At 41.5% G+C, this 13,572-nt stretch overlaps 1 long non-coding RNA gene, 2 other non-coding genes and 1 pseudogene across 3 annotated transcripts; all 4 read right to left on the bottom strand.

Moving 5' to 3' along the window:
- On the bottom strand, positions 1–1,802 carry LOC129060620 (uncharacterized). The gene is made up of 2 exons (XR_008527449.1): positions 1,206–1,802; positions 1–943 (listed from the first exon to the last, which is right to left on the bottom strand). It is a non-coding gene; the product is annotated as an uncharacterized LOC129060620 (long non-coding RNA).
- Positions 1,803–2,353: 551 nt separating this feature from the next.
- Positions 2,354–12,919, bottom strand: LOC100434778 (T-complex protein 1 subunit zeta-like; annotated as a pseudogene).
- Positions 4,038–4,172, bottom strand: LOC112134488 (small nucleolar RNA SNORA15). Its single transcript, XR_002915910.1, has one exon. It is a non-coding gene; the product is annotated as a small nucleolar RNA SNORA15 (small nucleolar RNA).
- Positions 8,545–8,678, bottom strand: LOC112134493 (small nucleolar RNA SNORA22). The gene has a single exon (XR_002915915.1). It is a non-coding gene; the product is annotated as a small nucleolar RNA SNORA22 (small nucleolar RNA).
- Positions 12,920–13,572: the final 653 nt, after the last annotated feature.

Raw genomic sequence — 13,572 nt, forward strand, 5'->3', positions numbered from 1 at the left:
GAGGTTTCAACTTAACATTTATTTGCACACTCCAGGTCACTGCTGAGCCCCCAAAACCCACAGCCTAGTAACACCAACTTCACCTTCAAGGACCGCAGAGATAGACCAACTATATAAATCTTGTGGAAACATAGTAATTTGGGTGAGAAAACTATGACGCTAGAGGCTTTGGGATGAATATTTTGCATAAGCATAAGTTCAGAAGCTTGAAAATATAGTCAGCCTACAAATCTCAAATTTCACCTGATAACCGTAGCCCTTAGCCACCATGCCTTCCAGCTCTCTCAACTCCCTTGCCTCTAGTTTACTCCTCTTCCCATTTCCTACAACTTTGTAGGGGGACCATTTTAGCAAAGCTATTTCAAAAGCGTGAAAAGTCCAACTGATCAATAAATTTACTCAGAAATTTACACTAACGGGATGTGTCCAAAATTTTAAATTACTTGTGTTATTTATATTAGCATAAAAAATTTAAAACCAAATGCTTAACAATAGGGTACTGTTGAATAATTTAACGTATGTCCACATAAAATTAAACCATTAAAATCTGCTTTTTCAAGGAATATTTAATAAGGTAGGTAATATATGCTTATCTAACATGGAATTTTATGTCACTGCTGCTAAAGCAAAACATCCTGTTCACTGGGTGAAAGACCTGCTTTATGTGTGTACACTTCAGTGCAATTTTTAAAAAATACTGTAATTATAATTTCAGAACTTCCGAATTTCAACAGATGCCAGTGTTCTCTCCTTTTTTCACATGGGAAAATTCCCTTGAAACTCATTTGAAGCTTGGACAAAAATTCCACAGCTGTATTCTTCAGGATCACTTTGCAGAGTCTTCAAGACTCAGATACAGAGGAAGCTTCAATTCAACCTTTCAGAGAAGACATTCCAGCTCGCATGATCTTATCAACCAAGAGAATGTTGGTGGCAATCAGTGCTGAAAGGGGGACAAAAATTAGATAGCTCAGATGATTAGGAGCCCTAATTCGACTCAACTTCCCACTTCCAACTAAGCTGCACACGTTAACATCCATTTAAATTTCCCCCTTCCCCTCTACACATGAGAGGGCTAGTTCGGTTTCCATACTTTCAGCTGATTAAATTATTCATGGGGGAAAATGAGCAACTAAACAGAGGATACCAAATGAAAAGAGTATGATGATTCTCTAACAGTTTAGTTTTCATTTTCCCAAACTTACCAGGAGTGAAGAAGCTGTTTCTTTACACAACTGTTATCCCATAATGCCTGCTTCTGCTGCTACCACGGGCTCACCTAAAAGGCAACCAAAGTAAGTCCACTCAATAAGAACCAACAATATTTTGTGTGGCTTTGCTTATCACTGATGACTCATTTCCTCCAGTATTAACTATGAGAATTCAAAGCTTCTCTGTTAGTCCAATTTTCTACTCTAAACCATGACCCCTGTCCACAATATTTAAGGAGTGTCTGACTTCTACTTAGAAGACCTGAACACCCCTCTCTTCTTCTGGATACATTTCTGTTTACCCATACTAAAGTACAGCACTGCAACTCTAATCTGGCTAAAATGGACTGATCATTTCCCTCATTCCAGAAATCTTTTTTAATAATAATGTTGACAACAATAGGTCTTGCACATACTGCATGGACGTACCTGTTATCTGTCTCCTACTTTGTACTTAATTTGTGTTGTTTTGTTACAGGGGCCTAAGATCAGGGCTGTCACCATTTCATTAGATTTCTAGATCCCCTTTTCTGGCATTATTTGCTATCTTTAGCTGTTTTTCACCCATGAATATAATCACTCAATCTATTTTCTTACCATAGTACTTGATTAAAAACTGAGTAAGGTGGCCGGGTGTGGTGCCTCACGCCTGTAATCCCAGCACTTTGGGAGGCTGAGGCGGGCGGATCACGAGGTCAGGAGATCGAGACCATCCTGGGTAACACGGTGAAACCCCATCTCAACTAAAAATACAAAAAATTAGCCAGGCGTGGTGGCGGGTGCCTGTAGTCCCAGCTACTCGGGAGGCTGAGGCAGGAGAATGGCATGAACCTAGGAGGTGGCGCTTGCAGTGAGCCAAGATCTTGCCACTGCACTCCAGCCTGGGCAACAGACAGAGCAAGACTCCGTCTCAAAAAAAAAAAAAAAAAAGGAAAAAAAGAAAGAACCAAGTAAGGCAAATGCAATATGAAAATCCTTCAACATTAATCTGAACCATCTACCACCACTCAACATCTCCAACAAAACTATACCAAAATTACTCAGTCTACTCTACTCCCTTAATTATTATACCTAGTCATTCCATTTTTTATTAATATCCTATTTTATCCCATTTTAGAACCCAGACTTCCCTAATAGTACTGGTGTCAAATCGCAAAGCAAAAGATTTTTGTTTTTGGTCCCCGTTTTGAATCTTTCCTGGCTTCAACTCACATGTACTACATCTAGTTTTTCCTCTACAAACAGTTGCATTCTCTTACCTGTGTTCAGGTCCACACCCACGAGCTGACCTGATTCTGAATGTTCTGCTTAAATTTTAACTAATGTTTCCTGAAGGTCAAAACCAGAATTCTGAGCAAGAACCTAAAGTAAACAAATTTAATTCCTGAGAAAACACGAAGAATTGATATTTAAAAAAAAAAAAGAAAAAAGGCCAGGCATAGTGGCTCACACCTGTAATCTCAGCACTCTGGGAGGCCGAAGCGGGTGGATCACAAGGTCCAGAGATCGAGACTATCCTGGCCAACACGGTGAAACCCTGTCTCTATTACAAATACAAAAAATTAGTTGGGCATTGTGGCACGTGCCTCTAGTCCCAGCTACTCAGGAGGCTGAAGCAGGAGAATCGCTTGAACCTGGGAGGTGGAGATTGCCGTGAGCCGAGATCACGCCACTGCACTCCAGCCTGGGTGACAGAGACTCCATCTCAAAAAAAAAAAAAAAAAAAAAAGAGCAAAGGAAAATCTCGGCCGGATGCAGTGGCTCACGCCTGTAATCCCAGCACTTTGGGAGGCCAAGCCAGGTGGATCACCTGAGGCCAGGGTGAGACCAGTCTGGCCAACATGGTGAAACCCTATCTCTACTACAAATACAAAAGAAACCTAGCCGGGTGTGATGGCAGGCGCCTGTAATCCCAGCTACTGGGGAGGCTGAGGTTGCAGTGGGCTGAGATCACACCATTGCACTCCAGCCTGGACAACAAGAGCAAAACTCTCAAAATTCTTAAAAACAAAACAAAAAAAATAAATAAAATCTCATTGCATGAAAACAGAACATTTATGTTCCCTTCAGAGAATAACCAGACACAAGTTACTGATCAACTCTCTCATCTACCCCAAACCCAGCAGCAATATACTCAGTCATAAACTATACTTCAACATTAGTATATAATCAAAAACAATATCAGTTTAACTAAAACCAAAACAAAAAGCAAGTTTGTACTCAAGTATAACCCCTAATACTGCAAATATTAAGCTACAGGTTCTCTCTTGCCATCTGAAACGTCAGCTATTCAGGCCTCCCAGAGAAACCAAATACATTTGGATGTTCTAGAGTCAGGAAGAAAACTGATCAAACCTGTTTATCCAAAATCCATATTATGAATAAAGCCTACATTATCAAAAAGGTTTGATCAGCTGAATCTTTTGGAAGATTGACTGTTTAAGGCATACACACCTTGGGAATAATGAGCAACGCATCAGCAAATGCTTGGACTCCAAGCTGTGCCTTGCCCTTTACACTGAGCTTATATTTAATCAGGGCTTCTGCCATTGCCACTTCCATGGCACCAGCACCCGGGAACCACACAGCCTGTTGGATGGGGGAAAAAGAAAAATGCTAAGAAAACTGTAGAACTAATGATGAATAACAAAATATACATATGAAAGCCATTAATTTCTTACAAATTCACTATGACCACATCAATTTAAGTACTGCATTTGAAAGCCACAATACAAGCGACTAACATATCAAATAGGAGAATGGTCCAACCAGAATGGCTTCACTGGCCAGTGGCAGCTCTTTCAACAGATCAGTGTTAGTTCATTTATTTGTATTCACCTTTAATAATGATATGCTATGAAAAACCTTAGCATACCATCAGTCATTCTAAAGGGAAGACTGCTTTTGCATGGTGTCTGGCTGTGTGAACTACTGATAAAAGAACACAGTATTCAGCCATGCTTTTCAGACCAGCAAAACAATTTAATAGAATTGAAATATGGTGAGGATCTTAGCATCATCAATAGCATTTTTGACAGCCCTCAAGCCATCCCTTACTGCATCTTTGATCTAAGTGTAGGCTTATTTGGTCCTTTGATCAATAATGTGACAGAACGAGGGTTGTTACACTTCTCAATAAAGGTGAACTTCTCCCTTTGTGTAGAAGAAACATGATTTTCAAGAACAGGATTTGTGCAAAGAGAGAAGAGGGACTTACAGAGAATGACAAGCAGCATATTAATAAGGAACAAACTTGATGACATCAAACCAAATTATCTTTTTGAAAAATCACATATAAATGGCTTCCCATTACTACACATAAACCTTCAAAATGTATATAAACAAAAATCTGATCCTGAATTTCAATTAATTTTTCTGTTAAAGACTTCATGAATCAGGCACAGTGGCTCATGCCTGTAATCTCGCACTTTGGGAGGCTGAGGGTGAAGGACAGCCTGAGCCCGAGAGTTTAAGGCCAGCCTGGGCAACACAATACAACCCTGTTTCTATAAAAATTACAAAAAAAATTTAGCCAGGCATGGTAGCACATATCTGTGGTCCCATTTGCTCAGGAGCCTGAAGCAGGAGGATCACTTGAGCCCAGGAAGATGAGGCTGCAGTGAACTGTGATCACACCACTACACTCCAGCCCGGGCAGGAGTGAGAACCCATCTCAAACAAAACAAAAATAATTCATGCGCTAAAAAGTTCTATTACCCTCAGGAAGAAAATACACTTACCAATGTATACTCATATACAAGTCCTGCATGTCCCAAGCAGTCAGGACTTAGGTCCTCAAAAGAATTCAGGGCCACCCCACCAAAAGCAAGAGTCAGCCTGAAATAGCATTTTAAGGGAAATGAATAAGCAATGTTACCAGTGAAGTTCAAAGAGAAGACCAGTAATTTCTAGGAAGGAATTTTTCAGAATTACACACAAAATTAAATTTTAAAATGTACTTTAACCTAGGCCTTTTCATTTGCCATTAACCAGCTGAAAACCAGTCTTTTAACCCTCCATTTAAACCACTCTCCCCAAGTCAGCAAATGAAATCTAAAGATGGACAAGAGCTCTTTATTGGCCAGGCATGGTGGCTCACACCTGTAATCCTAACACTTTGGGAGGCTGAGGTCGGTGGATCACTTGAGGCCAGGAGTTTGAGATCAGCCTAGCCAACATGGCAAAACCCTATCTCTACCGAAAAAGCAAAACGAAAACAAAACAATTCAACGGGCATGGTGGCAGACACCCGTAATCCTAGCTACTCGGGAGGCTGAGGAACGAGAATCCTAAGAACCCAGGAAGTAGAAGTTGCAATGAACCACGATCATGCCACTGTACAACACAGCAAGACTGTCTCAAAAAAATAATAAAATATTTTAAAAAAACATTTATTGTGGTGAGCTCTTTGGGAGAAGTGTACTGAATTCAGAGACAAAAAATAAAATAATGTTTACAAGGGCCTAGGGGGAATGAGAAATGGGGAGTAACTATTTAATGGGTATATAGTTTCAGTTTGTGATGATAATAAAAATCCTAGAGATGGACAGTGCTGATGGGTGCAAAATAATGCGAATTTAGTTAATGCCAATTAATTGTACAGTTGAAAAACCCAAAAATAAAGTATAAGGAAAAACAAATAATCCCAATTCATTTGCAAAATAAGTAAAAGTCAAATTACTCAGATAAATCTGCTACTCATACCTCTCCATATTCCTCCTTTTAGCTCTGCGAAGAGCGACTATGCCTTCTTTGAAAGAGCATCTAAGGAAAAGGGGTCAATTCCCTATAACAAAAATAAAAATTAGTTTCAACATCTTTCACCTTAAAAGTAAAAAGGATGATACATCCTATTTAGTTTATACACTGGATTTTCATTCTCACCTTTTGATTAATAACAAATCCTTTATCTGAATCACCACAGAGTTTCCTTTTCAGTTCTATTATTTGTTTTAACTCTATCTTCAATCAATTTTCTTTCAGCTTTCATGAGTTTTTCTCTTTCTGCACTCTTGTAAAAAAAGCCAGAATTCACTTCTCTATTAAGAAGAAAAAAAAAAAAGTTACAGAAAGCAGGGAAACATTTATTTTTTGAGAAAATAGCTTCTGAAACTGGATTAGTCCTAAGATTTAACAAACAGCTCACTGAGCTCCAATCCTGCCCCTTGCACATCTTCAGAGGCTGTTTCCTATAACTCTCCCAAACCAATTTGAGGATTATTGTCCTTACAGTGGGAAACGAAGTTGCACAAAAAAGTAACTCACCTAAAACACGAAGCTCCTCCATTTCACTGTTAAGGGGCTATAAACTTAAGTTTTTTCATATTCTAATGACACGTTACAAGTGAGGATTTATGCATCCTCCACCCTTTTCTTCCTGTCAAGATGCTATGCTCCATGGTCCAAAACAAGCCCTCTGATTAAGCTGTTCAAACACACACAAAATTATGGTTATTGATTTCCAGATGGGTGTATGTTAAACATCGAACTGAGAAGGCATTGATAATTTTCATGCAGTCAGCATTGTTTCTTGAATTACTTGAAGATCCTATGCTGTACAGAAAAGTCTGCAGAGATCATCTCCCTGGTAGGCTGTCAAACTGTGATGACATCTTTTAAAAACATGTTTTCTGCCAAGTGCCTGTAATGCCAGCACTTGGGGAGGCAGAGGTGAGAGGACACCTTAATCCCAGGAATTCAAAACCAGACTAGGCAACATAAGGAGACTCCATTCTCCACAAAAAGAAAGGAAAAACGAACATATACATGTTTTCTAACTAAGACTTTGGGAAAAAAAATTTTTTTAATTCCTCTACTGCTTCTCATTATGCTTTGTACCTAGCAATTCAATAAACGCCAAATGACTGATGTTCACTTTTCAGAATAATTCTACCCATAAATACAACATAACATTCACCTTATTTCAGGAGAAAATATTACTAAAAGTAAAAACAATCTTCACCTAGCAATTTATCCAACTTATATCTTCGGGTAAATATACAATATTTTATATCCAAATATATTAAAAATTTTGCCAACAATATATATTGTACAAAGCACCCCTAAATTTCCAAACACACTTTATTAGTATTTTTTTTTTTTTTTGAGATGGAGTTTTGCTCTTATCACCCAGGCTGGAGTGCAATGGTGTGGTCTTGGCTCTCTGCAACCTCCGCCTCCCAGTTTCAAGCAATTCTCCTGCCTCAGCCTCCCAAGTAGCTGGGATTACATGTACCCACCACCATGCCCGGCTAATTTTTGTAATTTTAGTAGAGATGGGGTTTCCCCATGTTGGCCAGGCTGGTCTCAAACTCCTGACCTCAGGTGATCTACCCACCTCGGCTTCCCAAAGTGCTGGGATTACATGCCTGAGCCACCACGCCCGACCATTAGTATTTCATAGTCTTCTACCACCTACCTTGTATCAGTTTCAGATTTATGTTTCTTGTCAATGATCACAAAGTCATGAAGAGATCAATAGGTTCATCTTTTCTTTTAATGGCCAAAATGGAGCCAACTACAGCCTGCAATAGAAGGATAACCATTAAGTAAATTCAATTTGCAGCAGCAGAAACATGTTGCTTTTCAGAAGGCTAAAGTAGACAGTTTGTTCATTTTACAATCTCTACACTGATTTAAGTCTTTTTCTATAAGCATATAGAATACATTATATATGAACAGCTGTTACATTTCTGAAATCTCAATCTGTAATTCCCAAACATTAACATTCCTTAACATTAACATCCCTCCTGGTGTTTCATTAAAAATACTGATAACTGGAAGGTTTCTAATAACAAAATCTCCACTTTATAAACCTTTTAATGAAAGCTCCAATTTTACTTTTGAAACCTGGTTAGGTATACTATTATCTGAATTTCCTCATTTTACTTTTTAGAGACACAGATTAGGTATCACTGCCACAAAAATGAACCTACATAGCACCTTGTGATTGAAATTGGTAATTATATTCATGTTTCTACTATCAGAGATTTTCTATATAGGTGTACCATACCAGACACAGACAAAATTTAATACATACCTCTGTTAAGACATCTGCAAGTTCAGCATGAACTTTAGTACAAAGAGATGCCCTGGCCACATCTTTAAGTGTTTCCTTGTCCATCTCTCTGCTTACTTTGACTTCTTCCAAAAAATGAAGGGCCTTTTCCTTCACAGCTTCAAATCCTTCAGTGATTATTCTGGGATGAAGGCCCTACAATAAACACACAATAACACTTGCATCTTCAATTAGGTGCAACTATAGTTCATGATAAAGTTCAGATAATTCTTGGAGGGATATTCTGATCATCATACCTTTGAACACGAGGTAATATAATGTGCTGGCTTTCTGAATACATTTAAAAGGATAAATATTCCTTTCAATGCAGAGGAGAAGAGCAGGCAATGCTCTAGCACAGGGTCAAAGCCAAGGGAACTATAAAGCACACTTGGGTGTTCACTGTGCAAACCACTCTGAATCATGTCAAAACCGACACTGTGTCCCAATAACTCACAGATGGTAGCATTACTCTATCTTTTCTATAGGTAATCTCAAACTAATTCACATCATTTACTAATAAAAATAAAGACTGTCTGCTCTCTTTTACCAGAAAATTCTGACAATAGATTCGTACTCAATGAGGTTTGTTTTAAACCTTGGAACTACTCAGGGCTAAAAAAGTGGAATTTATCCAAATGTAAGCTTTTGGTTGTCTTTTTCCTAACAAATAAATATGCCTAGTCCTAAACATCCCATTTTAAAATCTCAATTATTAATCTAAAGACAGATAGAAATCACATAGGCAATTCAACTTGATTACAAAATTATTTTCAGGCCAAAAAAGGTTCCATAACCTGTCCAAGGTCACAACAAATTTGTTTTAGACCAGGACAAAGACCCAGATTTAAGCCCCCTACTTCTACTGTATGGCCTCCACTAGTATTAACACATCAATTTGTATAAATAAGTATCTGACATGTCCTATATACAATAAAATATTACAGAAACAAGAGTTGTGTGCTGGGCATGGTGGCTCACGCCTTTAATCCCAGCACTTTGGGAGGCCAAGATGGGTGGATCACCTGAGGTCAGGAGTTTGAGACCAGCCTGACCAACGTGGAGAAACCCCGTCTCTACGAAAAATACAAAATTAGCCGGGCGTGGTGGCACATGCCTGTAATCCCAGCTACTCGGGAGGCTGAGGCTGGGAACTGCTTGAACCCAGGAGACGGACGTTGCAGTGAGCCAAGATGCCATTGCACTCCAGCCTGGGCAACAAGAGTGAAACCCCATCTCAAAAAAAAAAAAAAAAAAAAAAAAAAAAAAAAAGTTGTGCATACTTCACAAATGTAGAGATCCGCCTGTTTCAGCAGCTCTCCAATGATTAGGACATTGTAAGTCGTACCATCACCAGTTATATCATCCTGGGCTGTTGCTACCTTTGCTATTAAGGAAGCTGTTGGGTGTTGAATTTGCTGAAAGTAGAAAAAGAATGAATCACTTAAAACAATATGAAACAGTCTAAAAATACCACAAAATGCATGAAGGGCCTCTTTAAGTGCTATCTACTTGAAAAAGCTACCCAAGTGTTTGGCTACAAATTACTAAGATTAAAAAGTCACAATTAGCTATCATGCGCATGCAATTATAATGATGGAAACATTTTCATGTATAATTTATTTCCCAGGTTATCTTTACTTTACAGATGAGGAAGCTTGAGGCTCAGTAAAAATTTACTCAAGATGACAGCTAACAGTTAACAGTAACAGATAATTTTACATCCTTGCCTCTTTAGGCAAGTGTAGGGCTCTAATGAGAATAAGCCAGGTATCTCCTAAAATGAAAGCTCAGCAGCCTCCACTGTTACTCTGCAATGGCCAAATAATTTAAAAGGAAAGGTCAGGTGCGTTAGCTCATGCCTGTAATCCCAGCACTTTGGGAGGCCACAGCAGATGGATCCCTTGAACTCAGGAATTTGAAACCAGCCTGGGCTACATGGCAAAATCCTGTCTCTTAAAAAAAGAAGCGGAAAAAAATTGTATTTTAGAGGTAAAATGACATGTCTGCAGCTTACCTTCAAATGATTCAGAGGAAAAATAGAAAAGAAATGGAGCAACATGTAAACAATTGGTGAATCTAGGTAAAGGGCACACACAATATAATTATTATTTTCATAGGTTTGTAATTTTTTCAAAGAAAACTGAAAAACAGACTTCTGGAGACTGGAGAGAGGTTCCAGTGGGAGGGGACTTCTGAGGTGGCAGCAACAATTTATTTCTTAACTACAATGGTGGTTGTGTGTGTCCACTTTATAATTATTTCCTAAATTGTAAATGTTCTATGTGCTTCTCTGTACTTATGCTGTATTTCTCACACACTAAAACCCAAATAAATTTTTTTTTTTTTTTTGGTGACAGTCTCACCCTGTTGCCTAGGCTGGAGAGTGCAGTGGCACAATCTTGGCTCACTGAAACCTCAGCCTCCCAGGTTCAAGCAATCGATTCTCCTGCCTCAGCCTCTGGAGTAGCTGGGACTACAGGCGTACAGAACCATGCCTGGCTAATTTTTGTATTTTCAGTAGAGATGGAGTTTCACCATGTTGGCCAGGGCCGATCGTGAACTCCCGGCCTCAAGTGATCCACCTACCTCGGCCTTCCAAAGTGCTGAGATTACAAGAATGAGCCACCGCACCCGGCCCCCAAACAATTCTGACGTCAAGTTTAACTATGGCTCCACTTTTCTGCTAACGCGGGCCACCACTGAACCCACTAAAAACAAAAACAACACCTCCTAGATTAGCAAGTCTTTACTAAAGATATTTCATCTGGATGTTGATAGCATGGTATACTACTAGCAAAACCCTAATTATTCTGAACTCAAATCAGCAGGAAATCATTTCCTTTTCTTGGATTTGAACTGCTAAGTTTTGGGAATTTAGGGATGAGTAAAATGCAAACTCCCTTCAATAATCTCATATTCTCCATCCCTAAGACTTTAAAAATGTTAAAGCAAAGAGATTTCTCTCCCCTCCAGTTGGAGATGGGGATGAGACATAACAGAGAAATTGCTGTTTTAAAAAGAGAAAAACCGGCCAGATGCGGTGGCTCATGCCTGGTAATCCCAGCACTTTGGGAGGCTGACTCAGGCGGATCACCTGAAGTTATGAGTTCAAGACCGGCCTGGCCAACATGGTGAAATACCATCTCTACAAAAAATACAAAAATTAGTTGGGCATGGTGGAGCAAGCCTGTAATCCCAGCTACTTGGGAGGCTGAGACAGGAGAATCACTTGAACCCAGGAGGCGGAGGTTGCAGTGAACCACTGGACTCCAGGCTGGGCGACAGAGTGAGATTCTGTCTTAAAAAAAAAAAACAAAAACCATAAAGAGAAAAACCATCCTCATGCATTTTGCCTATGTGATTGTGTCAACCACCCTTAATTTTTCAAATTTTATTATAATTAATGTACAATTACAGTCCTTTAGCCCAGACTGTGAATGGCAAAAAAGCAGGGATTCAAAGACAGGGCTGTCAGACTCCAGGCACAGTCAGTACTATTACTGTCACTGTTACATGTCACTTCTGAATGCTCTACCTTGAGAATGGACATTGCAAATCTTTCTACAAAGCAAAAGTTCTACGGAAAATCAAGACATTTCTGACCTAGCAGAGCACCTCTCACCATTTCGTGAAGCAGCACACTGTGTAGGACCATGCCCGGCTAATTTTTGTATTTTTAGTAGAGACCGAGTTTCACCATGTTGGCCAGGGCTTACTGTCAACTCCTGTGTCTTTAATAAGCTTGATGTCTCCAACGCCAGAAACAAGACTGTTTAAGGGACAGAAATGAATCAGACTGTGACAAAAACGAAATTAAAACAAAAACTAAATTAAAAAGTCCCATTAGAAAACGGGCTTTTCCAGCCGGGTGCGGTGGCTCAACGCCTGTAATCCCAGCACTTTGGGAGGCCGAGGCGGGTGGATCACGAGGTCAGGATATCGAGACCACCCTGGCTAACACGGTGAAACCCCGTCTCTACTAAAAATACAAAATAAATAAATAAATAAATAAAGCAAGCTGGGCGTGGTGGCGGGCGCCTGTAGTCCCAGCTACTCGGGAGACTGAGGCAGGAGAAAGAAAGACATGAACCCGGGAGGCGGAGCTTGCAGTGAGTCGAGATCGCGCCTCTGCACTCCAGCCTGGTGACAGAGCGAGACTCTGTCTCCAAAAAAAAAAAAAAAAAAAAAAAGCAAAACAAACAACAAAAAAGGACTTTTCCCAGATCTTAGGGAGCCCAGGGATATAGAGCTAGTTATCAACGAAAACTAAATTAAAAAGTCCCATTAGAAAACGGGCTTTTCCCCGATCTTAGGAAGCCGAGAATATGAAGCCAGTTATCTCCCGCAGGCTGGAGGACAGGTGTAGTGCCCACCCCGTCCCTGCAGAGATTGTGCAGAGCCCTCAGGGCGTCTGGAAGTCCAAGAAGGCGGGAAACGCCGCACACTAGAGCCGCTCTTTTCTCCATGGAGACGGCATCGACGCAGGAAGAAATGGCCGCGACGGTGGGGCTTAGCAGGAAACAAGACCGGCCTGGGAGGACGCGAAGAAGGGTGGCTGCGGAGCCCCGAGACAGCGGGCTCCCGTCCGCGGTCCTGGGCCCGCCAGGTGCGCAGCTGCGCGCGGTGCCCACCCAGCCCTCCCGCCAGCCCCGCCTTACATCTTTATTGTCCCTTTGGGCCCCAGGTTGGTCCTCAGCACGTCCTGCAGACCCCGCGCCCCGCTGATGTTGAAAGCCAGCGCCGCCTGCGCTCGGGCCACCTTGGCCTTGGGGTTCAGGGTCTTCGCCGCCGCCATAGCTGCTCCAGAGGAAGAAAAGAAAGCGATGCGGCGCGCGGAGATCCCATGGCCCGCGCGCCGTGGCCGGGATGCACTATCCGGCTCTTCCGGAAAAGTCGGCGCGCCCGGCCCGCTCCTAGCGTGCCCGCGCCGCCGCCATTGGGCCACGGGCTGTCCGGCGCCCGCTCATTGGTCCGCGGCTGCACGGTGCCTGCGGTCCCACCCCTCGCCCCGCGGCCGCGACGTTATCGCGCACGAGAGTATCCTGTTCCTGGCAGTAAGTGCTTCTGGGTTCCGGCGTTGCAGCTCAGTGGGGCCCGACTTTGCGGACCTGGGAGCTCAGGATGTAGGCAGGGCTTGTGCTCCGCGCGGGACAGGGCGTAGGGTGGGCCTCCTCCCACCCCTACTCGCGCGGTTTGCTCCTCAGTCTCCTTCCCTTTCTGCTTTCATGCCTTTCATTGGAGCTTTCTGGACCCTGTGCTTGACGGTGCTGTAGGAGCCGTGGGGACACACAAGCTAGTCTG

Source organism: Pongo abelii, chromosome 6, assembly GCF_028885655.2.
Source record: "Pongo abelii isolate AG06213 chromosome 6, NHGRI_mPonAbe1-v2.0_pri, whole genome shotgun sequence".
In the NCBI taxonomy this organism is placed as follows: Eukaryota; Metazoa; Chordata; class Mammalia; order Primates; family Hominidae; genus Pongo; species Pongo abelii.